This window comes from Phaseolus vulgaris, chromosome 3 (genome assembly GCF_051622355.1).
Source record: "Phaseolus vulgaris cultivar YP4 chromosome 3, ASM5162235v1, whole genome shotgun sequence".
In the NCBI taxonomy this organism is placed as follows: domain Eukaryota; kingdom Viridiplantae; phylum Streptophyta; class Magnoliopsida; order Fabales; family Fabaceae; genus Phaseolus; species Phaseolus vulgaris.
The window spans coordinates 17,227,570-17,253,160 of NC_143500.1; the positions used below are offsets into that span (position 1 = coordinate 17,227,570).

Below are 25,591 nucleotides of genomic sequence, written 5' to 3' on the forward strand. Positions count from 1 at the left end.
TCCTATGGATGAAGAAAAGACCGCCTTCATGACTGAGAGATCGTGCTACTGCTACAAAGTGATGCCCTTCGGGCTGAAAAATGTAGGGGCTAGGTACCAAAGGTTGATGGACAAAGTACTTGCACCGATGCTGGGAAGGAATGTGCAGGCGTACGTAGATGATATGGTCGTAACCTCGCTAGAAAAAGGCAAGCACATCTCAGATCTGGAGGAGCTGTTTACCACGATCGCCAAGTACAAATTAAAGCTAAACCCCGAGAAGTGCATTTTTGGCGTAGAGGCAGGGAAGTTCTTGGGTTTCCTCTTGACTGAAAGGGGAATTGAAGCAAATCCTGATAAGTGTGTTGCCATCTTGGCAATGAGAAGCCCGGCTACTGTAAAGGAGGTGCAGCAGCTTACAGGTCGGATGGCCGCCCTATCTCATTTCGTGTCAGCTAGTGGAGAGAAAGGCCATCCGTATTTCCAATGCTTAAGGCGAAACAATAGGTTTGCCTGGTCGAAGGAATGCGAAGAAGCTTTCGTAAAGCTTAAAGAGTACCTAGCGAGCCCGCCGGTTTTGTGCAAGCCTTTGGTAGGAACCCCTCTCAGGTTGTATTTTGCTGTAACTGAGAGGGCGGTGAGTGCGGTGCTCGCCCAAGATCAGGATCAGACTCAGAAACCTATCTACTTCGTTAGCAAGGTGTTACAAGGCCCAGAAGTAAGGTATCAGGCCTTGGAGAAAGCTGCCCTGGCAGTTGTATTCTTGGCGAGGAGGTTGCGCCACTATTTTCAAAGCTTTACGGTGCTGGTGATGACCGACTTGCCTATCCAGAAAGTCTTAAAAAAGCCTGATGTAGCTGGGAGGATGGTGAAGTGGGTGGTGGAGCTGTCCGAGTTCGACATCAAATACGAACCCCGAGGACCGATCAAGGGGCAGATTTTCGCTGATTTTGTGGTCGAGCTCTTGTCAGAAGCAGCACGAGTTGAGGGGGACGATTTTCGTTGGGTACTTTCGGTGGACGGATCGTCTAACCAGCAGGGCAGCGGTGCTGGAGTAATTCTAGAAGGGCCCAACGACGTGCTGATAGAACAGTCCCTGAGGTTCGCCTTTAAAGCTAGCAACAATCAAGAAGAATATGAGGCGTTGATTGCAGGTATCTTGTTGGCTAAGGAAATGGGAGCTAAGGTGTTGGTGGCCAAGAGTGACTCGTTGTTGGTCACGGGACAAGTAACAGGCGAGTTCCAGGCCAAGGATCCAAAAATGGCGGCTTACCTGGAGTATGTGCAGGAGTTGAAGGGTTCCTTTGCCTCGTTCGATGTGGTGCATGTACCCAGGGAGAAAAATGCCCGGGCTGACCTGCTAGCCAAGCTCGCCAGCTCGGGCAAGGGGGGTAGGCAGAGGACCGTTATTCAAGAAACTCTGAAGACGCCTAGGGCGTTTGTAGCAGATCACCAGGTTCTTCAGATTAGTAAGTCGACGGGGAGAGGGGCGAGAAGTCGCAGGTCCTTAACTCAGGAGACCTTGAGGACGCCAAGAATAAGAGTGTGTCAAGGGGAGAGGGTGAACGTGGCGCAGGTCTGCGCTACGCATAGGCCAGACACATGGATAATGCAATACCAGCGCTGCTTGGCAGATAGCGTTCTCCCGCTGGATCCGACGGAGGCTAGGAAGATAAAGAAGAACTCTAGCAAGTTCACCTTGATCGACGGCAAGCTGTACAGGTTTGGGTTTACGCACCCACTCCTAGAATGTGTGCACGGAGAAAAATGTACAAGAATTATGGCCGAGCTCCATGAAGGTATATGTGGGACTCACATCGGGGGTCGAGCTCTGGCTGCAAGAGCTCTCCGTGCAGGTTATTAATGGCCAACGATGAGGGAGGACTGCAAGAAGTATGCTCAATGTTGCAAGCAATGTCAGCAGCACGCCGATTGGCACAAGGCATCCCCAGAAGAGCTGAAGTCAATTTATAGCCCCTGGCCGTTTCACACTTGGGGAATTGACATTCTGGGACCCTTCCCATTGGCGGTCAGGCAGATGAAGTACTTGGTAGTGGCGATTGAATAGTTCACCAAGTGGATCGAAGCGGAGCCAGTAGCCCAGATTACCGCACATAAGATCGAAGGCTTTGTATGGAAGAATCTCGTGTGCCGGTTTGGTGTGCCTAAACGCCTGGTGTCGGACAATGAGACTCAGTTTGCAAGTCACATGTTGAAGAAGCTATGCGAAGAGGTGGGAATACAACAGGTGTTTGCATCCGTTGAGCACCCACAGACGAATGGCCAAGTGGAGTCTGCCAATCGAGTGTTGCTGAGAGGTTTAAAGAGAAGACTAGAGAAAGCTAAGGGATCGTGGGCTGAAGAGGTACCCCGCATAGTTTGGGCGTACCATACCACTGAACAGTCAGGAACCCACGAGACCCCGTTTAGCCTGGTTTATGGGTGTGATGCGATGATTCCAGTGGAAATACAGGAAAGCTCGCCGAGATTTCAGAACTTTGTGGCGGAAGACTCAAACAAAGAAAGAAGAATGAATCTGGATTTACTGGATGAGGTCAGGGAGGAGGCGAGAGTGAAGGCCGAAGTAGTGAAGAGGAGGATTGAGCGAAGGTATAACTCTAAGGTAATGCCGAGGCGGTTCAGAGAGGGCGACCTAGTGATGAGGAAGGCCCATCAATACGAGATGGAGAACAAGTTATCACCTAAGTGGACGGGACCGTTTAGAATAGCCGAGGTGCTCGGGAACGGGGCCTACTGCTTAGAGACGTTAGAAGGAGGGGCGATTCCTCGCACTTGGAACGCCACGCATCTCAAATTATATTACAGTTAAAGCCTTGTAAGTAAAGACGAACATGAAGAGATTTACATGCTTTTTGTTAAAATAGTTCAAGGGGGCACTCTTTTTTTCCCTAAGGAGGGTTTTTAATGAGGCCACCCAATAAAGAAGAGTTTCAAGTTTAAAGTTTCTAAGATTGCATGCTTTCTAGTTAAAAGTTTTAAAGTCCCCATCGTTTTTCGGCGATTGGCGGCATCAGTTAAAGGTTTTAAAGTCCCCATTGCTTTTCGGCGATTGGCGGTATCTAGTTAAAAGTTTTAAAGTCCCCATTTTTTTTCGGCGATTGGCGGCATCAGTTAAAAGTTTTAAAGTCCCCATCGTTTTTTTTTGGCGATTGGCGGCATTTGTTAAAAGTTTTAAAGTTTCCATCGTTTTTTGGCGATCGGTGGCAATAGTTAAACAGTTTTAAAGACCTCATCGTCTTTCGGCGATCGGAGGCACCAGTGATGATTAAAGACCTCAACGCTCTCGTGCGTCTTGAGGCAACAGAGGAAGTCCTCCTCGCCTCTGAGCGAGTGCAGGCAAGAACAGAGGAAGTCCTCCTCGCCATTGAGCGAGTGCAGGCAAGAACAGAAGAAGTCCTCCTCGCCATTGAGCGAGTACAGGCAAGAACAGAAGAAGTCCTCCTCGCCATTAAGCGAGTGCAGGCAAGAACAGAAGAAGTCCTCCTCGCCTTAAGCGAGTGCAGGCGAGAACAAAAGAAGTCCTCCTCGCCTTGAGCAAGTGCAAGCGAGAACAGAAGAAGTCCTCCTCACCTTTGAGTGAGTGCAGGCGAGAACAGGTTAAAGGTCCTCAGTGCATCCAGGGGGGAGGAGGTGTACACCTTGGGCAAGCTGAGGCACCAGAGAAAGTCCTTCTCACCCCAGAGTGAGTTCAGGAAAGATAAACTGAAAGATCAGAGGTGTTCGTGGCCTTAAACGTCGGGAAGGGATGGTTGATGGAAAACGCCTTTCCCCCTTTAAGCGAAACATCAATATTGACCCAGTAAGACCAGATAAAGCTTCCACGCTTGCAGGCGGTGCGAAGAAAGAAAATCCCTCTCGTCTTGAACGAGTTCAGATTATTGTTCTAAAACTCAGGGAGGTAGAGAAGGATCCGAAAGGCGCCTCTACCCAGAGATGAGGGAACCATGATCAAGTTATGAAAGTAAGAAAGATCGCATCGCCAGAACCCTACGGCGTGAGGATTGAGATAGCGAATGGGCTGTACGGCGATTAAAAGAGTTCCAGGCGATGACAGGAGTAAGGGGTTACCTCGCTTGGCAGATCAGGTAAACTGTGTTTTAATACTAGTTTGAGTTGAAACCTGCTGCCTAGTAAGCGATTTATGCTAAGGTTTGTTGCCTTAAGTTCACAAGTTGTGTTAAATGTCCTCGCTAAAGAGTTAATAGTTGCTCAAGTTTACTTTGAGTTAACAGTTTTCTAAGTTGTTATAAGGTTAACAATTTACTCAAGTTAAAAGCAGTATGTAAAGGGTTAAGCCCGAGTATTGTTGAGTTGATGCAGTTAAGCAAGTTTCACTGGTTACGTTAGTTAACCCCACAGCAAATAGAGGCAAAAACATGCAAGGTAAATAGAAAGACAGTATTCAGGAAATGGAAGTTATATAAGCAACGTCAATTCAAGTCTATACACAAATAGCTATTACAAATAAAGGATAAGCGACAAGTTTCGAAGAAGAGGCGATGGGGAGAGGCAGTTAGTCTTCAGAGGGTACAATCTTCCCATCCACCACTTCGTTGCAGATCGACACCATGGAAAGGTCGAGCTCAGGGTATTGGCATGCTACTTGCTCTAGAGCGGCGTCGAACCCGACGGAGAGGACTTGAGCAGCGCTCTGCTTGAGCTCATGAGTTTGCTTCTTTAGATTTTCTTTCTCCTCATGAGATCGAGCGAGTTCTTCAGCAGCTTTTTTTGCCCTCATCCCGAGTCTGGGCCAGCTCTGCAGCAATCTTTTTGGTCTCCTCACGAGCTTCGGCGAGCTCAGCGAGAGCCTGGTCCCTTTCCTGCTCGACCTTCCCTAGGAGGATCTCCCTATCTGCTGATCTCTTCTCAAGTTTCTCCACCATGGACGCTTCAGCTTTTCGTGCAGCCTCCATATCTGCCACCTTGACCCTGTAAGGAACCAACTTACTCTCCAGGTCAATCTTCTCTTGAAGCTGGGTGTGCAGTTTTTGGCACAGATCGGAGGCCTCCTTGCGTGTGTTCCTTAGCTCAGCGTCCAATGCATCCTCCAACCTTGAGTGTTCCATCTCAGTCATCAGCAGGTTACAAGTGAGCTTCTCCGCCTCAGCTCTTATCATAAGATTTGATTCCTTGAGCGCGGAGTTCTCCTCTTGGAGCTTCTTTAGTGAAGCCTTCACAGCTCTTGATACGAGCAAAGGAAGATCTTCCGCCATGGTCTTCAGTTGGGCTGTGAAGGGTCCCAAGGTCTCTTCGAAGGAAGCTGGGAGGCTTGAGGCCGATGCTAGAGGCACTGGCGGGGTTTGATGTTGACTTTCACCACCACCCTCTTGAGTTTGTAAAGCAAGGGGGGCTTCTTGGCGTGGTGGTGAGGTCGGGGATTCTGTTATCAGTATTGGCGAAATCTGAGCGCCCTCATCTTCTCCTAGTGCGGCCCCAGCGATGGATGTGGTGGAAGGAGGACCCTCTCCGACAGATACAAACGTTGTTGAGGCGCTTGGAGGGTTTTCCACGTAGTTAGGGCCGCTGCTTTCAACTACTGGGGGCGCGGCGGCCAAGGGTGTTGCTGGGACTGGTCCTAGCAGAGCTGGAGGTGAGGGCGGTGTTGGTGTTGGGAGTGTAGGTGGTGTAGAGGTGGCCACCCTTGTCCTCTTAGTAATACGACCATCCTCAGTATCTTCGTCGTAATGTTCTTCCTCTTGCACCACCTGAGGAGTCTTCCTTTTGGGTTTCCTCAAAATTAGTTTTTTCCTTTCTGGGGCGGGCTGTACCCCAGAAGAAGTTGGACCTCGGGGAGGAGTCTTGCCTTGGGCAGCGGCGATCTCCACCACCGAGTTGGGCACGATTTGGGAGCCCGCCGCGAGCTTGTGAGATCGGGCGATCACCCTCAATTCCGCCAGTTTTCCTTTTCCCAACATGTTATTTGCACAAGGTAAAGGATAGATGAGCAACCAAGGCAGAAGCAGAACATGCGAGTATGTTCATACAGAGATAACACAAGTAGCACATGGATGAATGATTAATGCCAATATAGAATAATGGAATGCCAAAAATAGAGTGGTAAAAATTCTAAGTTAGTTTTAACGCGAAGTGAGAGACTTGGTGTTGAGGTAGGGGCTGACCTATGTGAGCTTCGAGTTGGCCCTCGAGGAACTCGAAGGGAATTATTGAGGCAGTGGGGAAGGTGATGTTGGCAGCAGCCACACTCTTCTAGAAGAGACAAAGATCTTTGTCTAGCTCCCCCATGTTGTCAGGACTTCTTGGTCTCCTGAAGTTGTCCTTGGAGTCTTTGTTCCCCTTGTTTACCCAATACAGGGGGAAGCCGTCAAGCAGTGAGGGGTCTTGGTCGTTCTGGCACACCTTGACGAACTTCCCCTTCCAGTCTTTATAAGATTGCTGGAAGATTGAAAGGATCGACCTCCCAGCAATCCCGTTCAAGATGACCCAGGGACGATCGCCGGGATTCTTTGCCTCAAAGAGGAAGAGGAAGACATCGACCGAAGCCGGCAGCCCCAAGTGTGCACAGAGAATTTGGAACGCCCTTACGAACGCCCAGCTGTTGGGATGAAGCTGGGCAGGGGCGATGTTGAGCTCGGTCAGTAGCTCTCTCTCGAAGCGAGTAAAAGGAAACCTAAGTTTCACTTTCTTGAACAGGGTGGCATAGATAAAGCAGAACAACTCGCCATTGTTCCCCTTACCGTCTGCACAGATCGGTTCTCCCGGGAGGCAAGGCAGCACGGTCACTTTGTTATCATGCTCCTTGTGAAATGAAAGGTCGGGTTGATCTCCTTTCTTCAGTCGAAGCACGCCCAACTCAGTATTTATTGACGAGGTCTCTTTCAGCAGAGCTGGGGTGGCCCAAGGATAGAGCTCCTTGTAGTCTTGCGGAGGAAGGGGGGCTCCCCCGGCGAATGGTGGAGTTGCCTGGGTAGGGTTGGCGTGAGAAGAGGTAGGCCTCTCGACCTGTGTGGAAGGAGCACCAGAGGCTCGTGAGGGGTTGCGTGTTGGTGGAGGATTTGTCCCAGGGACAACCCTACGAGTTTTGGGTGGAGGGTTTCGTGATGAAGAAGGAGGATTAGCGGTGGACTTTGTGTGAGCCATCGCAGGAACTGCAAAGGAAAGAAAAGGGATGAAATGAGGACAACAGAGAATGACTCGATTGAGGACGAAAAGGATAGAACGAACGAATAAGGGTTCGCTGGGATAGACGCTATCAAGGACGAAACCTTAGGTTACGAGAAAAAGAGAAATAGCCCACAACGTATGCTTCAGACAGTTAATGGATGATGCAAACCGATTAAAATGCAGTAAATGTCAATAGGAGGGGTAAAAAGGTTACCTTTTTATGGTCGGATGAACGCTGAAGAAAGTTGAAGATTGATAGAGACGAGAAGTTTCGTGGTTCGCAGAGAAAGCGTTTGGAATGCTTGAGGATGAAGAAAGATGATGAAACAGTGAAAAGCGCGAAGGGTTTAAGGGTTTCGAACGTTGTAGGAAGCGCAAAAGACGGTTAAAAACGACCGTTGAAGAAGCCACGTGTCGTTTGATTAAAGAGGGGGTTGGTGGAGTGTCAGAGAAGCAAAGGGTACGAACGTACGGAAATCCGTACAAACGCCACGTAGGTCGACGATGATTTGACTTCTTAGTCTTTTCGCTGGTCAAGTCTCAGCTTAAGACTGGGGGGCTTGTGTACCGATCAGGTAATCGGGAGTGATGACGTGGCAGCAAGTGATAATATGGGCGTGTTGAACGGGGCACCTGGTTGACAGAAGGGAAGTACATCGGGAAGTCTGTGTAGTCGTCGATCGTTGACTTGGCGTTCTCCAATCTCTAGTGTGTGTAACCAGCGGTCACCAGAGTTGCGTCATAGTCACCATATGTGAGTACTAGGAGATCAGGTGGTTAGAGACCGCCGAAAGGGGCACATCGTCGGAAGATCAGGAAAGCTTGCTTAAGGTTTCCAAGGGGTACAAGTACGGGGACTGGCGATATGCTTGTCACGCAGCAGGGGAGGATGAGGTCATCAGATGATCATTCCCTAACCAGAGGTCGGGGCAAGGGAACAGTTTCCCAGAACATGCATGGTATGCAAGTGAAGCAAATCGTGATAGCGGCAGGCGAGACCACAGAGAAGGTGTGCAAGGTGACACCCCGTACTCGCCACTTAAGGGGTCGCGCTCCAAGGTAAGCTGTGCACCAAGTTACTCCTTGTATGAGTAACTTAGTCGAATGGCTTGAAGAGTAGAGGTGACGCTCAAGTGGAGGGAGCTTCAGATGGTGACACGTGTACAGCTGGATGCGAGCCACGTGTCCAGAGGTGTAACCGTCAGGAGAGAGAAAGTGCTCAGGTATATAAGGAACACTTAACAGACTTTTGAGGTACGCTTTCAGAATACTTTCTAGTACACTGAGATTCACTGCGCACGGTTCCTTGAGTTGAGATATTCTCTCTGAGTTTTTGGTGATTCCGTCACTGACTTGAGCGTCGGAGCGCGATTGGCCGCAGCGGCGCCACTTTGTTTTCTTCAGGTTCTTACGAGGAATTAGGGCGTGAGGAACAAAGGCTAACGTGGTGCGAAGCTGATCAAGAGGAGAGACCTTTGACGTGGCAAGACTCTTGCACTCAGGTCAACCGGCAGGATCAATTAGTATTATAATAAGTTTTTTTAATCATGCTACTTGTTCATTGTGAAACTCCTAAAATGATGAATAATAAGAATGGATTTTACTTGATTTTACTAAGTTAGTTTCATACTTCTTATTGACAAATTACTTTAATACAATTGTTCAATTGAAAACTTTTGATAAAACATTTATATTCAAGTAACCAATTGAAGAAAGGCTACCACATTGGGATTAAGGAAAATATAGAATAAAAACAATTTAAAAATTTTAAATATTCGAATTATTTTTTGTTTAAATTTTCTATTTTTATTAAATAAAACATGTTTAAAAAATTTGTCTGGAAAGAAAAGAAAAATGAAAGATGAGCAATTTTTTTCTAACCTTCATTTTTTAAGAAAGAAAGAAACAACATTTTTTCCTTATTCACTTTTTGCTAGAAATATAATTGTAGATCTGGAGGAGATATTTTTTTTAAAATATATTAAGGGACACAAATCGATGAAAAATTATCCAGGGACAACATCCACATTAGTTTGAGTATTTAGAGTTTTGTTCAAAGATTTAATAGTATAAATAGACCTAATTGAACTTTTATCTATCTTTTGTAATAAAGTGGACAATGAGGTAGAAATATAAAGAGAGAATATCTACATACACTAGTGCAAAATGTAAAAACAACTATTGTTTTTTAAATGTGTTTCTACCGTTAGAAATAGTCTTTCAAAACGCGGTGACATTTTTGTAATCAAGTTCATTAAAGATGCGGCTATTTGTAGTAGCCACATTTGTAAATGAAGCGCTTTGATTTAAGAATGCGACTATTTGTATCACATTTTAAATCATTTTTACTCTAACTCTGAAGCGCGCCACTTAAGCTTTCGTACTTTCTTCCTTTTCTTTCGTTTCTTTCGCTGTTCCTGCTCTCTTGTTCCTTTCTTCTTCTGCGAGTTGCATTGTCTTGTTTTTGTGCCAATGTAAGTTCGTTCGAGTTCTGCTTCTTCTTCTTGTTTTCATGCCATTGTTAAGTTCGTTTGTTTCTCTTACTTTTTTTGTTTTCTTGCATTGGTCGAAATACTGTTTCATTGCTCCCTCGCTGCTACCGCGTCCGCTGCTGCCGCCACTACAAGAAAAAAAGGTTTTAGTGGAGGTTATTTAACGGAGGTTAACATAACCTTAGGAATTTATTTAATTAATGGAGGTTTTTTCTAAAACCTCAACAAAATAACGGAGGTTTTTTAACCTTACTTAAATTCCAAAGGTTTATTCTAAAGCCTCGGCAAAATGACGAAGGTTTTTTTAACCTTCATTAATTTCCAAAGGTTTATTTTAAAATCTCCGCAAAATAACTGAGATTTTTTTAACCTTCATTAATTTTCATAGGTTTATTTCAAAACCTCCGCAAAATAACCGAGGTTTTTTAACCTTAGTTAATTTTCAAAGGTTTACTTTAAAACCTCTGCAAAATAGTTGAGGCTTTTTAATCTTTGTTAAGTTTCATTAATTTATTCTAAAATCTCATCAAAATAATGGAGTTTTTTTAATTTTCATTAAGTTTGAAATGTTTATTGTAAAACATCAATAAAATATTTTAAATTTTCTCAAATTTCAATAAATAAATATAATTAAACTTTTAAAAAAATAATTTTAAAATAATTTTAATATATTTGATAACTAAATTCTTAAAGTTTTTGAAAGTGTAAGTTTAAACATATAATTTTTTAAAAAAATATTCTTAATTTTAAATATTTATTTAATTAAAATTAATTAATTTTTATTTATTTTATATAAATATTTTTAATAAAAAAAGAAAAATGATCTTATTTTTAAGTTTTCCAAAGATTTATTTTCAAACCTCAGGAAAATACTCACACTTTTTCCAACTATTGACTAAAAAACCCATTACTGTTCTCCTCCTCCACCGTAGAGCTACTTTTCCTCTTCCATTGTAGAGCTACTTCTCATCCTCTACCACAAAGCTTCTCCTCCTCCACCACGGACCTGTTTCTCTTCCTCCACCACGGACCTGCTCCTGCTGCTCCACCACGGACCTACTTTTACTGCTTCACCACGGTAATTGGTTTCTTCTTCCTTTTCTCAGTACATATTCTCTCTCTCACGCTCCTATACGCTCCACCACAATTGTTCTCTACGGCGAACGCAACACCACCGTCATCACCATCGATTTTTCTCTTTTTTTCATTATCCTTTCTCTGTTTCCATTGTCGATTTCTTCAGTTGGCATTGAATTTTCTGAGTTGCTCGTGTCGTGTTCGCAAATGCTTATTTGAATCAGTAGTTGAAGCATAATCCCTAACGCTTGACCAAACTAAAAATGTTGAGGATTTTGTTAAATCTGGGGTCTAATAACTTCGTTTGGATTGTGACATTTTATGCTTTCGATACTATCAACTTTATTTTTAGATCTGTGCTTCTTGGCTCATTGTGTTTTCTCTGGATGAAGTGTACGCATTGACAAAATTCTATTATTTGTAAGTCATAATGCAGAGTTGGAATTTGACATTATTATTGTAGGGTAGAATTATACACATAGAATGGGTAAAATAATGAAAAATGAATTGAATAGTATGAGTGGGATGGGAGGTTATGATTAAATGAAAGGAAAGGTCCAAAGTGTGGAATAGGGAAGTTAGCTCACGTGTTTTTGTCTGAAAGTCAGTTGCTTAAAGAGATATGGAATGGAAGATACATAGGGATTTTACTTAATATGACATAACCAGACCAAAATTGAACCTGATTTGAGCAAAAACAAAGCTTGAGGCATCTAAGGTCGTCATAGTTGTACACTTTATGACCCTCGTGCATAGTTAAATCTGCTCCAGCTAAAAAAAAAGGAAAAAGGATCCAACCATTTTTGGATTGTGTGAAGCAGGGCAAAAAATGTAATGATGTGTTAATGTGTAATTGGATGAGTGAAAATTCATCTTTACACTGAAAGTTGTATGCAACTGGATGATCGAGTCATCAAAATTGGCTGTTTTTCAAAGTCTTTTTGGCACAGTTGTTGGCTGGTTTTCTAAACACAAACACTCCTTGAAAAATAAGGCCTATGTGACCCCAGCATGAAACTACCTCTTATGACCATAAACACGATATTTTAATTTGCTTCACTTATTCTAAACATCCAAAAACTTAGCAATACTTTTTTATTTGTTTTTCATGTTTAGTGTTGATACTTTTAGATACTTCATTAATATATAATATAAAAATATTATTTCTTCATAAATCAAATAAGGATATACGTAAATGATATAAAGGAGTTTATTATGATAATTATTTATAAATAGGTTTTGAATTGAATTCGTAGAATTACATTAATTATGTGTATAGATTTTTGAATAAGTTGCAAGAATTGTATCTTGCTTTTTAGAATAATTTTATGGTGTATGAGTGGTTGCAATCATTATTACAATTGGTGCTTGATCTTTAGAGGGAATCGTTTATGTATCTCTACTAAATGCTGTCACTGGCAAAAGATTGGCACGTTTGACTTGGAGTTATATTGGAATTGAGAAAAGAATAGTTTAAGGTGCTGACAATGTTAGAGTGAGCTTCTGTTTATGATAAGGTGTCTGATACAAAGTTGGCTAGGGGCTTAAATATGCTATGGTAAGGTCTGATTGGTGCTACCAATGATTGAGCTAATTGGCAAGTTATTCTGCATAATTTGGAATGTTGCATATCTTTAATATGGTTGCTGCCATAGTCAATTTAAAGTTGTTATGTGATGCTGGTGTGCCCCTTGGTTGCAGTCCTTAGTGGTTGTAGCTACATGAAGTACTCCTCCTTTTTTTCAAGGTTACAATGCAGGAAGGGGTGCTGTTTTTTGTGATTTTTTGTAAGTGCTGGTGTAGAATTTGTAACCAGATTGGGCTTTGTAATGGTGCAAATTATACCACATAATAGTTGTTTTTTTGTGTTGTTCTAGACCATAAGGGGGAGTACCTTGTGAGCTTGTATACGGGTTGGGATACCCTAAAGTATCTATGTTATTTAATTTATTCATTGCTGATAAAAAAAAAATGTTGAGTTTGAAAATGAATAAACTTTTTATTCTCCATTTTGCTTTTCTGTGGAGTGAAAAAGCTTTTCTTTGGGTTGATGCTCTCTTTTAGGTATTTGATTCTCTTTTCTCTTGGAGCAATGGAGGGTTATCAATACCAATACCTGTTTAGGATTAATAATTAAGAAGCATATTTTAGAAGTTCAATTGAATGGTGTTGAGTCAATGGGATCTAGTGCTCTTAGGTGTTGTGTTTACCATTCTTCTTACGAATTTGCTGAATGTCATTTTCTCTATTAGAAATAAAGAAACATAATATAACATTGATGTTACTGGGAATAAGGATCTGGATTTTTTGTATGCATACATGACTTGGGATGTCATATTTCCTTTCACCCATTAAATGTAGTTTTGTACAAGAACTTTTAAATACCAGAATTTGCTTTGGCAAAGTTAGTGTTAACATATTTATTTTTCCATTTTAAATTATTGGGCTTTGTTTGTTTGGCCCAACCTTCCTTTTCTGTTTCAGCTAGGTCTTAATCTTTCTCTTATATATACACCATGTATTTTACTCTATAATACACAAGTGAATAAAAGTTTACTTTATATTTAGTTTTCTCTATAATTAGGGTTTATAGAAACCTTTTTTTTTCCATTACGACTACGTGCGATTACGTTCGTTACATTAAAGCATCACATCAGGCAAGGAATATTCATCTTCATTTACTGTAATATGGTATCAGAGCCATTTCGAGCCTATCCTAGCGAGTATTTGTTGGGCCTATCGTGCCACCCGCTATCGGGCCGCTATCGGACCACCCAAAATATATAGTCTCACGCACGAGCTTCTATCTATCACTCTCGGCGTGAGGGGGGTGTGTTGGAGATCCCACATCGACTAGAGATAAGGACATTTCATAATATATAAATGGGTTCAAACCTCACCTTATTAAGCCGGTTTTATGGGGTTGAGTTAGGATTAAAGTCCACTTTGTAATAGTTAGGATAGTTAATATTTGGCTGCATTTCAAACATCATGATTCTGTTATGATTGAAATAACATTCCATTTTGACCGTATGAATTGGACACAGAATATGGGAACTATTTTGTAGTTTTGAATAAACATGTATTAGAAAATGCTTATCTAGATTACCAATAATCAGCAATCCCACCCTAAGTAGGATTTATATTGTAGTGTTTGAAACTGAAGGGTGGGATGTAAACATCATCGTACTGAATCTCTTTTTAGTGCTAAATGTAGGGAGTAGCAATTGCGCACAACGAAGCTAGGAACGAAATCACCTTCCTGACTTCTTGCAATTCACATACCGGATACTTCTTTTGTCACATGTAAACCAATTATCTCTTCTTTTCCTGTTGTGCCAAATAGCAATGGATGTGCATAAGAGGCTAAGATCTATTATATAATTGAACCAACTATTTTTATTTTGTTATTTTCTTAATGTATCTGAAAAGTATAGTGATTAATTACTCTATCTTATTCACTTTTGCTGCCACATAAATTAATCACTATACTTTTCAGTTTTCTATATTTTTCATAATGCTGTAGTTTTCTATATTTTTCATGTTTTTCGGAGCCACTTGATTCAATTCAACTACCTTGGTTAACACCATTAGGTGTTAACTTCACATATGCTTTGTTTGTACACACTAAATTGTGTTTTTCATCTGTAACATTGCTTACCCTTAACTGCACCTGTGATATGTGCTTTTCATAATTGAATGTCCACACATGTAATATTCCATGTTAATCTTTTTTAGATCAATCTTGATCATGTCTTAATTGAGAGTATCCAGATTCGGATACTAATTAATAATTAATTGAGTTCAAATAGAAATAAAATAGTTTTCTTTTATCACTTTCATATCTTCTTCATACACTTTGTACAACTTCTTTATACACTTATTTCACTTCTATTCTTTTACGCATTCTAATACTCTTGTTGACACATGTTTTTTTTTTTAAACTTTCATGCTAGATTTGCTTTATTTTTATCAAACAATTCCATTTAGATATGGATAAGTCTTGGATTAACATGCCTTGAAATACATGTCAGTACATGGATGGATTGAATAAATTTTTGGACTTTGCATTTGCTAATAAGAGCGTTTAGGGTAAGATAATTTGCCCATGTCCGAAATGCAATCTTAAAAAATGGCAAACTCGAGAAGCAACACATGAGCACTTGATTCTTCATCCTTTTCCAAATGGTTATACATTCTGGCTTCTACATGGCGAGACAAGTTTTGTATAAAATACAACTGAAACACCTCCAGTTTGCATAAAGTTTCTGGTAATGATCCCATACGTGTCATGGTTAATGACGCATTCGGAAATTTTTTCTATGATGATAACGTGGAGGATGATGAGAATATGCGTCCTAGATCAAGCGAAATGATGCCTGATGAAATTGCTGAGTATCTGAAGTTTATGCATGATGGGCAACAAAGTTTGTATGAAGGATGTGGCAAGTACTCTAAACTTTCTTTCTTGCTCAAATTGTACCACATCAAATGTCTATGTAGAATGACTGACAAGGCAATGTCAATGATATTGGAGTTGTTAGCAGATGCCTTTGATTATGCTAAAATTCCATGTTCCTTCTATGAAGCTAAGAAAATCATTAATAAGCTTAGCCTTCATTACACCAAAATTGATGCTTGCCTAAATGATTGCATGTTGTACTATGGAGAAGACAAAGACAAAGAAGTTTGTAAGAAATGTAATGAATCTAGATGGAAAAGAAGAAAGAAGAACAAGACTATTGATGGTACTATGAAAAAGAAAAAGAAAGTTCCTGCTAAAGTTTTAAGATATTTTCCATTGAAGCCACGCTTACAACGAATGCTTATGTCTTCTAAAATAGCCGAGCATATGCAATGGCATGCATCAGGAAGTACAAATGAAGGCATACTAAGGCATCCGAGGGATTCTGAAGCATGGAAGAACTTTGATCTAATGAATCCTCAATTTGTTTCAGATGATCGAAATGTTAGACTTGGTTTGGCTGCTGATGGATTCAATCCATTTGGTGATTTGAGTACAAGTCATAGTACTTGGTCTATTGTACTCATACCCTACAATCTTCCTCCTTGGATGTGTATGAAGCAAAGTTCATTCATTCTTTCCATGATCATTCCTGGTAAAAGAGCACTAGGAAATGATATTGATGTATATTTAAGGCCATTAATTGAAGAATTAAAAGAGCTATGGAACAATGGACTCAAAAGTTTTGATTCATATAACAATGATGCATGCAGCTATATTGACCATTAGTGATTTTCCTGGTCTTGGAACCTTATCTGGGTGGAACACACATACTGGGTTGGCTTGCCCTAGGTGTAATTTTGACACTACTCCTAAGAAGATTCAGGGTAAATTTTGTTTCATGAATCATCGACGTTGGTTAAATGCAAGACACAAATTTAGATTAGCCCGCATTCATTTTGATGGAAGTGTGGAAAATAGAAATCCTCCTTTGACAATATTAGGAACAGATGTCTTAAGACAAGTTGAGAATGTCAATATCATATTTGGGAAAGAACCAGAAGTTGAGGAATTGGGGAAAAAACAACGCAGAGATCACCAAGCTATTGATGGCCCTCTACAATGGCGAAAAAAAAGTATATTTTTTGAACTTCCTTATTGGGTAAACAATTTATTGCACCATAATCTAGATGTTATGCACATTGAAAAAATGTATGTGATAATGTGGTGTATACATTATTGAACCAAGGTAAAAAATCAAAAGATAACCTAAAGGCACGAAAGGACTTAAAAGATTGGGGTGTTAGACCTGATCTTTGGCCTGATGAAAATAATAAATATCTTCCTGCTATATATACATTAACAAAAGAAAATAAGCATACATTTCTGACAACACTAAAGAACATCACTGTTCCAGATGGCTACTCAAGTAACATTAGTAGATGTGTTGATGTCAAACAATGTAAGCTTGGAGGATTGAAAAGTCATGATTCACATGTTTTGATGGAACAACTTCTACCTTTAGCAATGAGAAAGACACTCCCTAAGGAAGTGTGCTATGTTTTGATTGATTTGTGTTCATTTTTTAGAAACTTGTGCAGTAAAGTTTTAAAAGTGGATGAACTTAACCAACTGCAAAATAGAGTTGTTTTCACATTATGTCACATGGAGATATTATTTCCTCTTGCATTTTTTACAGTCATGGTTCATTTGATTGTGCATTTGGTGGAAGATGCCAAGCTTGGAGGACCTGTCCAGTATAGATGGATGTATCCCATTGAGAGATATTTAGGAAAGTTGAAATCTTATGTGCGTAACAAGGCACAACCAGAAGGCTCAATAGCTGAAGGCTACATGGCTGAAGAGTCTTTAACCTTTTGTTCAAGATATTTAAATGAAATTGAGACTGTATTTAATCGAATAAGGCGTGTTAATGATGAACCATATACTATGTCATCTAGTGCAAGCACTTTGTTTCCACCTGTTGGAAAACCAATTGGGTCTTTTACTTACTTCTCTTTATCAACAAAGGAAAAGTTACAAGCACATCGTCATATATTGACTAATTGTGCCCAAGTTGACCCTTTCCTTCAGTAAGTACTTTGACTTTATAACTTATTATGATTCATCTGCAATTGAACACTAACCATGTAATTATTATTTATTTAATTTAGAGAATTTAGAGACATTACACGAAGACAATTAAGAAGTCGTACACGGTCATCCTCTGTGATAGATAAGAGGGTTCATAGAGAATTTGCAGAATGGTTTTCTCGTCGTGTATATATAATTTATATTTTTGACGTTTGATTATATTGAATATATAGAATTGTTTTGATCATATTTTCCTCTTTTTTAGATAAGAAATGAGTTGAATGGACCTCACTCAGATGATTTAAAGTTCTTAGCTATGAGGCCAATTGATTGTGCAAAATGTTACAATGCTTACAATGTAAATGGCTTCAAGTTCCGTACATTGGAGAGAGATGAAGGACTTAAAACACAAAATAGTGGGATATTTGGTACTTTTGGGACAAAGAGTTATGCAAGTAGCATCGACAATCAAATGCAATTTGGGGGTGTGCCTTATTATGGAAAATTGGTAGACATAATTGAGATAAACTATAATGGTCGATTTTCTGTTACTTTGTTCAAATGTATGTGGGCTAATACAACTATTTCTAGAGGGATTATGACAGATGATCTTGGATTTACACTAGTAAACTTTACACGTTTGATACACATTGGTGATAATGATGATGATGAACCATACATCCAAGCTAAAGAAGCACAAATGGTTTAATATGTAGTGGATGAATTAGCTAAAGATTGGAGCATTCCTATGCATCTAAAGCCACAAGACTTATATGACATGGGAGAAGATAATGATGTCACTTTTCATGAATGTGAAGCATTTGTACAAAACTGATGCTACCGGCAACTCGAACGTGGAGGAATCGCTTCGTGGCACTCTTTGCCCTGCCTACGCGACTGCGTCTTCTGCAGAATCACCCTCAGAACCTTCTCTTGATGCTCCAAACGTGACCTGCAAAACACACAGACGGCGCCTCTAGCGGCCGTTTGCACTCCGACGATCAAGTTAGTCCACAGAACCACCAAAGATGAGAAAACTAGCAGTGTGTGTGAAAAACTCTTGCTCTCTTTTTTCTCGTGCTCATCTCTCCCTGATTCCCTCTTTTATGTCTCTCTCTCTCTCTCTCTGTTTCTGGGCATAACAGAATTCTGTTATGCTTTTCTGGCATGTGTCAGAACCCTGTTATGCTTTTCAGAGACAGTGTACCTGCAGAATCAGTAGTGAGAGCGTGAGAGTCTGTGCATGTCTGCGCGTCTCTACGCTTGGCTGCGCCTGTCTGTACCCTTAGTGGTACGGAGTGCACTTTTGTCTGGACCGCACCCCTCTCAGATGATGACACGTGGAGGCCTGCAACTCACATCTAACCACACACGTGTCACTCACTGGAAGGGCTCTAGCGCTTCTCTTTGTGTGCCTAAGTTACGCCCTTGTGGAGTAACTTAGGATATTTCTCTCATCTGGGTAAATCGCATACTCTTAGGAGAACGTCAGGTGCGGCTGGTCTAGGCACACTCACCAAACGTTGCTCTCTGCGTATACAGCTTACCCTTCACGGTGCCACGCACGTAATGGGTTGAGGGAATCACCAATCACTGACTGGTTTACTAGTTCCCTCAGGCCACTCTCGTGCATGATTCCCTAAGATGTGATCATGCGAGGTCCATGCGTAACGCTCTCGCTGGGGACCTCAGTCCCAGTTTAACTGCGTGTAACACGAGGCCCCGATGACAATGCACCCGATGACTGATCAGTGCTTATTTGCTTCTCGCGTTCTGCCCCAGGCGTTAGTCTGAGGACTGGTCTGTTGGTGGCCATTTGGCTGCTGACCACCGATCACCATTCTGGATGATCTGTCCCCTGACCTCTCTGCCACCTGATCTGTCGGTGGTCACCTGGTCACTGACCCCCGATCACCGCTCTTGGCGATCGCCTCCCTGGTCTCTCTGTCACCTGGTCCACGTGTCACCCTGCGAGTGGTCCACGTGGTTCTCTGCTGCTGACGTCATCTACGACCGATGACCGATCGGATCAAAAACAATTTTGAAACTTTATTTGTAAATGGAGAAGGGAGTATATCGTTAACAAGGTCCTATTTTTAATTGAACACTTGTATATTATTTTTGTTTAAATTATCATCCTTATTACTTATACTTTATTGTTTATACATGCATTATATTATGATTTATTGAAAATCTATTTTGACATGTATTAATGTTATTATTTCAAGAATACCTGAAGATAAAGAAAATGTCCATCAAGAAGACTAGAGCAACAGAACATGATACTCTCAATAACACTTTTGACCAACTTCCAGCCCTTAATAACTCAAGTAAGTTCATACACAACTTCCATTTAGTGAGATGTTTGTACTCATATTTTAATTTGGCATTCTCTTTAAAAATATATTATTTTTCACATGTATTCATTTAATTATTATGCAGCACCTCATGTGAATTCTCATCCTATAGAGAATAATAATAAGAAGCCTCCTCCCCCACATGCACCTCATAGGTTGATTTCTACTATTAAGAACAATTCTGCACCTGAATTTCAATTTGATAATACAAATGAATCTGTCCATGAATCTACATCTGAACCTACCCCAAGGTTACAATCTGATGAAGAAATGGAAGAAAATGTGGGTATTGAGATGCAAACTGAACAATCAAAGCATGTATCACGTAAAAGATCATGGCTTGTTGATGTCATTAGTAAGCTTGAATCAATACAAAACTCACATTGTATTTGTTTTTTATGTTCGTCCTCTTAAACTAACAATAATTTTGACAGATAGTGAAGGCAAAAAGGTTAGGAAACAATTAACAACAAATGATGTCTGGTTTTTATCTGTTGGTGAGAGGATTCTTGTTAACTGGAATAACGAGAACCAACCAGTTGATGACAGTGGAGCATTGTTGAATAGGTTTTTAGGTCATGTTGCAAGAAATGTTAATACATTTCCTATTAGCTATCAAAGTTGGAGGAAGATTCCCAAAGGTTACAAAGAAGATATACTTAAGAAAACCATTCAAGTAATTATTTTTGTATTTTTCTGTGTTTTAATTGATATTATATTGCAATTATCTTAAATTTACTTGTGTAATAATTTTGAAGGCTAAGTTTGAAGTTGAATCTGATGCTCATGTAAGATATATCTTCAAATAACTTAACACAAAGTGGACTGAGTATAGGCAACAACTATGGCAACAAAGAAATGATGGAACACACAATAGAGATGAAATTATTGCAATGTGTCCATAAGTAATGAATAAAGACCATTGGGCTTCTTTTATTGACTACCATTTAAATTCAAGGACAAAGGTAATAAAAACTACTTTATTCTTTAAAGTTTTGATTTATTTATATTTAGTTCTTTTACTACATGTATGCTTAGGAAATTGCCAAAAAGAACAAGGATAATAGAAAGAAGCAAACAATTCCTCATACTGGTGGATCCAAGAGCATTGCGCGGAAGAAAGATGAGATGGTAACTTGATTCTCCTATAATTTTTGTTATATCATATATCATGATTCATATACTTTTGTTACATTTTATAGGAGAAAGAGCTTGGTCGCAAAGTTAGTAGGGGAGAAGTATGGGTAGCAACACATAAACATGCTAACGGAGAATTTGTGAATGATGGGTCAAGAGAGATTGGGGTAAGTATCATTTTTGTAAAGATGAAAACTCAACCAAATTGGATGTGAGATTCATTTATAACTTTTTTCATTATTTGTAGGAAAAGATTCAAGCATATGAGTCAAATACATCTTCCCTCTCACATGATATATCAATTGATGATTCACTAGCTCATGCCTTTGGAAGTGAAGAACATTGTGGTCGTGTTCGAGGGATGGGATTGAGACCTTGCCCTTCTCATGTGTTTGGATATACTAGAAATTCTCGCACTGGGATATCTTCAACTACTTCTTATAGAGAATTGGAGAATCAGGTTTTGAACATGCATTTTCTTATGTAGCAATTTGGTGTTGTTTACTTTAGATTATCATGCCAAGATTGGAAATGTTGTGTTGAATATTATTCACACAAAATTATAGGAAATTTAGTATAGCTTTTGTTGATAAATTGGTTATTTTTTAATGTGTATGGTTTTCTCACGCTTTTTCATGATAAATTGTGTTTTAATATAGGTTATTGCTTTAAAGTCACAATTGGATGAACAAAATAAAAGATATGAAGAATGTGAAAAAAGATATGAAGAACATGAAAAAAGATTTGAGATAATGACGAATTTTTTCTTTCAAAGTTATCAAGGTCAATTGCCTCCTGAGTTGACTATGTTCAATCGTTCATCGGTAATGTTTAAAAATTTAAATAACTTGTTTTATTTTTTAGATTTACATTTCTAATTGTGATATATGTTTATATTGTAGGTGTCTGATCAAGGAAGTGTGCCAAAAAATTAGGAAGGCAAAACCAAAACCATAAAAATTAGGAAGTTGCATTATCTGAACTGATTTTACGTGCTAATAGGGGTGAGAAAGGTGCATTTCCATGGGAATGAGGAAAGTTATTTTTTAACACTAGTTTAACTTCCATTCCATTTTTATATCTTTAATCATTTTAAAATTTAAAAACATTCCAAGGAATATGAAAAATGAACCAAGCATATTTTTGGACATGCATAGGAATAAGATTCTGACTAAAAATTCTCTGTAATGTTATTCCTGGTATTACAATTATATAACTTAAACCAAGTTTCCCCCTAAATTTCACCAAAGATGACTAGAGAATGTATGCTGTAACCACAACAATGATAGAGGTTGTAATTGAAGATGGATTCGCAATTGTGGATCTAAGAAATACCGTTATGCAGTTGAGCTATATCATCACTATGGCTGCTATTTAACAACTCTGATTGATATTGGTTATGTTATAGCCATATTTGAAATGAGGGCATAAAATTGCCAACTGATCAGTTTGTATTGGGTTAAGTTTGGTTTTCGTGCTTAGTTTTTGAACATCTATAGTAAACTTTTTAACATTTAGTTCCTTAAAAAGGATATGTCACCATTTTATGATATGGTATTGTTTGAGTGAATATATGTTTTTTCTGCTTGAATCATGTGTGTTTGGAAATTGAGAGGTCACTTCAGATTATGGTTGATAACTATATGTAGTATGCTAATAAAAATTCTGTTTGATCGTTACAGGTTCTAAATTGCCACGAGTCTGCCATATACATCTTAGCACCTTTGAGATATGCTACTGTTTTTGGGTGTTCAGATGCAACAATAGTTCTAGCAGCAGTAGGCAAGGTAATACTTAGTAGCTTTGTGTCCTGTTTGTGAAAGGAGCATAATGATTATATAAGGAATGAACAATTATGAAATTTGTTTTTGTACCATAGTGCAATATTGCTAAATGTTTGGAATGATGGCATATTGGCAGTATGTTTGGATCAAACTGCTGTTTTCTTTCTACAAAGCTCCTCCATTTAGGGCCAAAATGGTTTGTCTAATCTTCTTGTGTACGGTAGTGGGGAAGATATTGCTTAAAATGTTTTTCAGTGCTTTTATTAGGTGTTTTGTGTTATTAGATAAGATTAAGGTGCCTAATGATCATTGAATCTTCTAATGCATTACTACTGCTGTAGTTTGAGGTTCTCTAGTCAAGGTTTTGTACCCATGGGATCTATGTGCTTTTGATATTGTTCAGTCAAACATGAATTGATTCTTTTTCAAGTTTTCCTTTATTTCGTAGCAAAAAACTTGGAGGTTGGGAACGAAGGCAGGGGATTTTTTTTGTGGGGAGGAAGGGTTAGAATTATTGGGACTTGCTTAACATGATATTATGGGGGTGACCACGTTCAATTTGGTCAAGGTTAGAAATTGGGATACCTTAAGCTTAAAATAACTCACAAGTTTCTATTGTAAGATAAATAAATCCACTTCAAAGAAGATAGATAAATATCCTATTTCATTAATAATGCTTTAGTCAGGATTAGTTTAGTAAAACTTGCAATATGCTGAAGCCCAATACAGTACATTGCCATAAAATAAGTGCGACTTCAGAACAAATTCCTTTGAAGGGAGTATTGTGCTTAAAGTTAATTATTACCATAGATTAATATTTTGATTCTCAAAAGATTGTTTTAATATCAGTCTAGTCCTTCAAGTTTTTATGAATTTAATTTTCGGAGAACTGAATTTTCTTGGGATAAATTTGAAGAATGATGTAGTCTATTGATATAAGTAATATTTTTGAACTAATAAAGCGGAACAAAATAAATCTTTGGACTGATATGTGTACTTGATCTTGGTCATCATCGAGTTGTTGATTTATTGTATGCATGGTGTTTAATGTTAAAATTTGGTGAGAAAAGAAATAAATAAAAAGCTTGCTAAACACTAACTTATCTCAGCTTAATCTTCATCCTAAGATATTGCTGAAGATAAAGCTTGGTCCCATTTATTTCTTTTATTTATTGAAAAAAAATACTTTAACAAACATAGATAAATAAATACAATAGATGTAAATAATTGTGGTTTAAAAAACACATGAATGCCTAAATGGTAAATGAATAAAAAAAACAAATTTTCATAATTTTGAAACCTATGGTATTTTTAAAGGAGGTTCTAAAACATTTTATGGAGGTTTTGAAACCCATGGTATTTTAGGGAGGTTTTGAAACCCATGGTATTTTACGAAGGTTTTGAAACCCATGGTATTTTACAGAGGTTCTAAAACCTGCGGTATTTTACAGAGGTTCTAAAACCTGTGGTATTTTATGGAGGTTTTGAAACCTATGGTATTTTACGGAGGTTTTGAAACCCATAGTATTTTAAGAAGGTTCTTAAACCCATGGTATTTAACAAGAGTTTTGAAAGGCTTTTCCTGAGGTTTAAAAAAAATCCTGGGGAACACATTCCCCAGAGATGGTTTAGCAGGGGAAACTACAACCTGGGTAAATGACTTAATGGAGGTTTTAACCCTGGATAATGTAAAAATAAACCCTCGTTAAAACCATTTTTTCTTGTAGTGCGCTTCCGTGCCACTCTCATGCACAAGGTTGGTGTTTTAAATTTTTGTTATTTTTTTAATGTTATGAATTTGTTTATTTTTTATTTATTATAATTTGCATTTTGTTAAATTTATATTATTTAGTATTTATTATAATTTGTATTTATTATTAATTTATATTATGTTAGTTGTTAGTTTATAATAGAATTATCATGTTAGTATTGAGTCCGAGGGTGTTTGACCCTCAACAATTGATACGTGCTGGTTTTGAGTCCAGGGGTGTTCGACCATCGACAGACGTGTGAGATAGAACACTTATTAGAAACACTTGAATGACAATTATAGAATATAATGGATCGAAATTGGATTAATTATGTTCGCACAAGTGATGAGTACAAAAGAGGAGTATAGAAGAATTTATAAATTTGCGCAACGTAATTCAAATAATAGTGGTCATGCTGGAGCAAAGATCAGGTGTCCGTGCGTTAACTATTTGAATGGAAGGATACTAGATGTTAAGATAATGAGGGAGCACCTTCTATGTGATGGGTTTCTTCGTTTTTATACAACTTGGACATGACATGGTAAATTATTAAATTTACCACGTGTTTCCATAACTAAAAAATATGTGGGGTCCACCATAAATGATGCAGTACATGATGATGTAGATGATGATCGATTGGAGGACATGATTTGTGATGTGGGAGCTGAGTCTTTTGCAGAAGTGCATGGATATGGAAGTATGTCAAGTGATGCAGAGACTCCATTGTATCCTGAACCAACTAACTTCACATGGTTGTCGGCAATGTTATGATTGATGAATTTGAAGGCAATAAATGGATGAACTGATAAAAGCTTCACGAAATTGCTTCAGTTGTTCAAGGATATGCTTCCAGAGGGAAATACTCTACCTAATCGTATTTGTGAGGCCAAAAAGATTTTTTGTCCAATGGGTATGGAGTATAAAAACATACATGCATGCCCTAATGATTTTATATTATACATGAAAGATTTTGAATTGTTGAAAAGTTGTTCGAGGTGTGGGTTATCATGTTATCAGTTGAAACAAAAAGATGATGATACTATTGAAGAGATAGAAAAGCATGGACCCCCAATGAAGGTTATGTGGTATCTTCCCATTATTCCAAGGATGAAGCGTTTGTTTGCAAACCCAAACGATGCTAAAAATCTTAGATGGCATGCAGATGAGAGGAAATGTGATGGCATGTACCGACATTTAGCTGGTTCTATTCAATGAAAGAAATTTGATGATGAGTTTCCAAAGTTTGGTAAAGAATCAAGAAATATCTGACTTGGTTTAGCTACAGACGGAATGGATCCGTTTGGTAATATGA

General features: G+C 39.1%; 2 pseudogenes; both read left to right on the plus strand.

Annotated features, from left to right (window-relative positions):
• The first annotated feature begins 14,683 nt into the window (after nt 1–14,683).
• Nucleotides 14,684–17,297, plus strand: LOC137839233 (uncharacterized; annotated as a pseudogene).
• Nucleotides 17,298–19,498: 2,201 nt separating this feature from the next.
• On the plus strand, nt 19,499–22,869 carry LOC137805825 (uncharacterized; annotated as a pseudogene).
• Nucleotides 22,870–25,591: the final 2,722 nt, after the last annotated feature.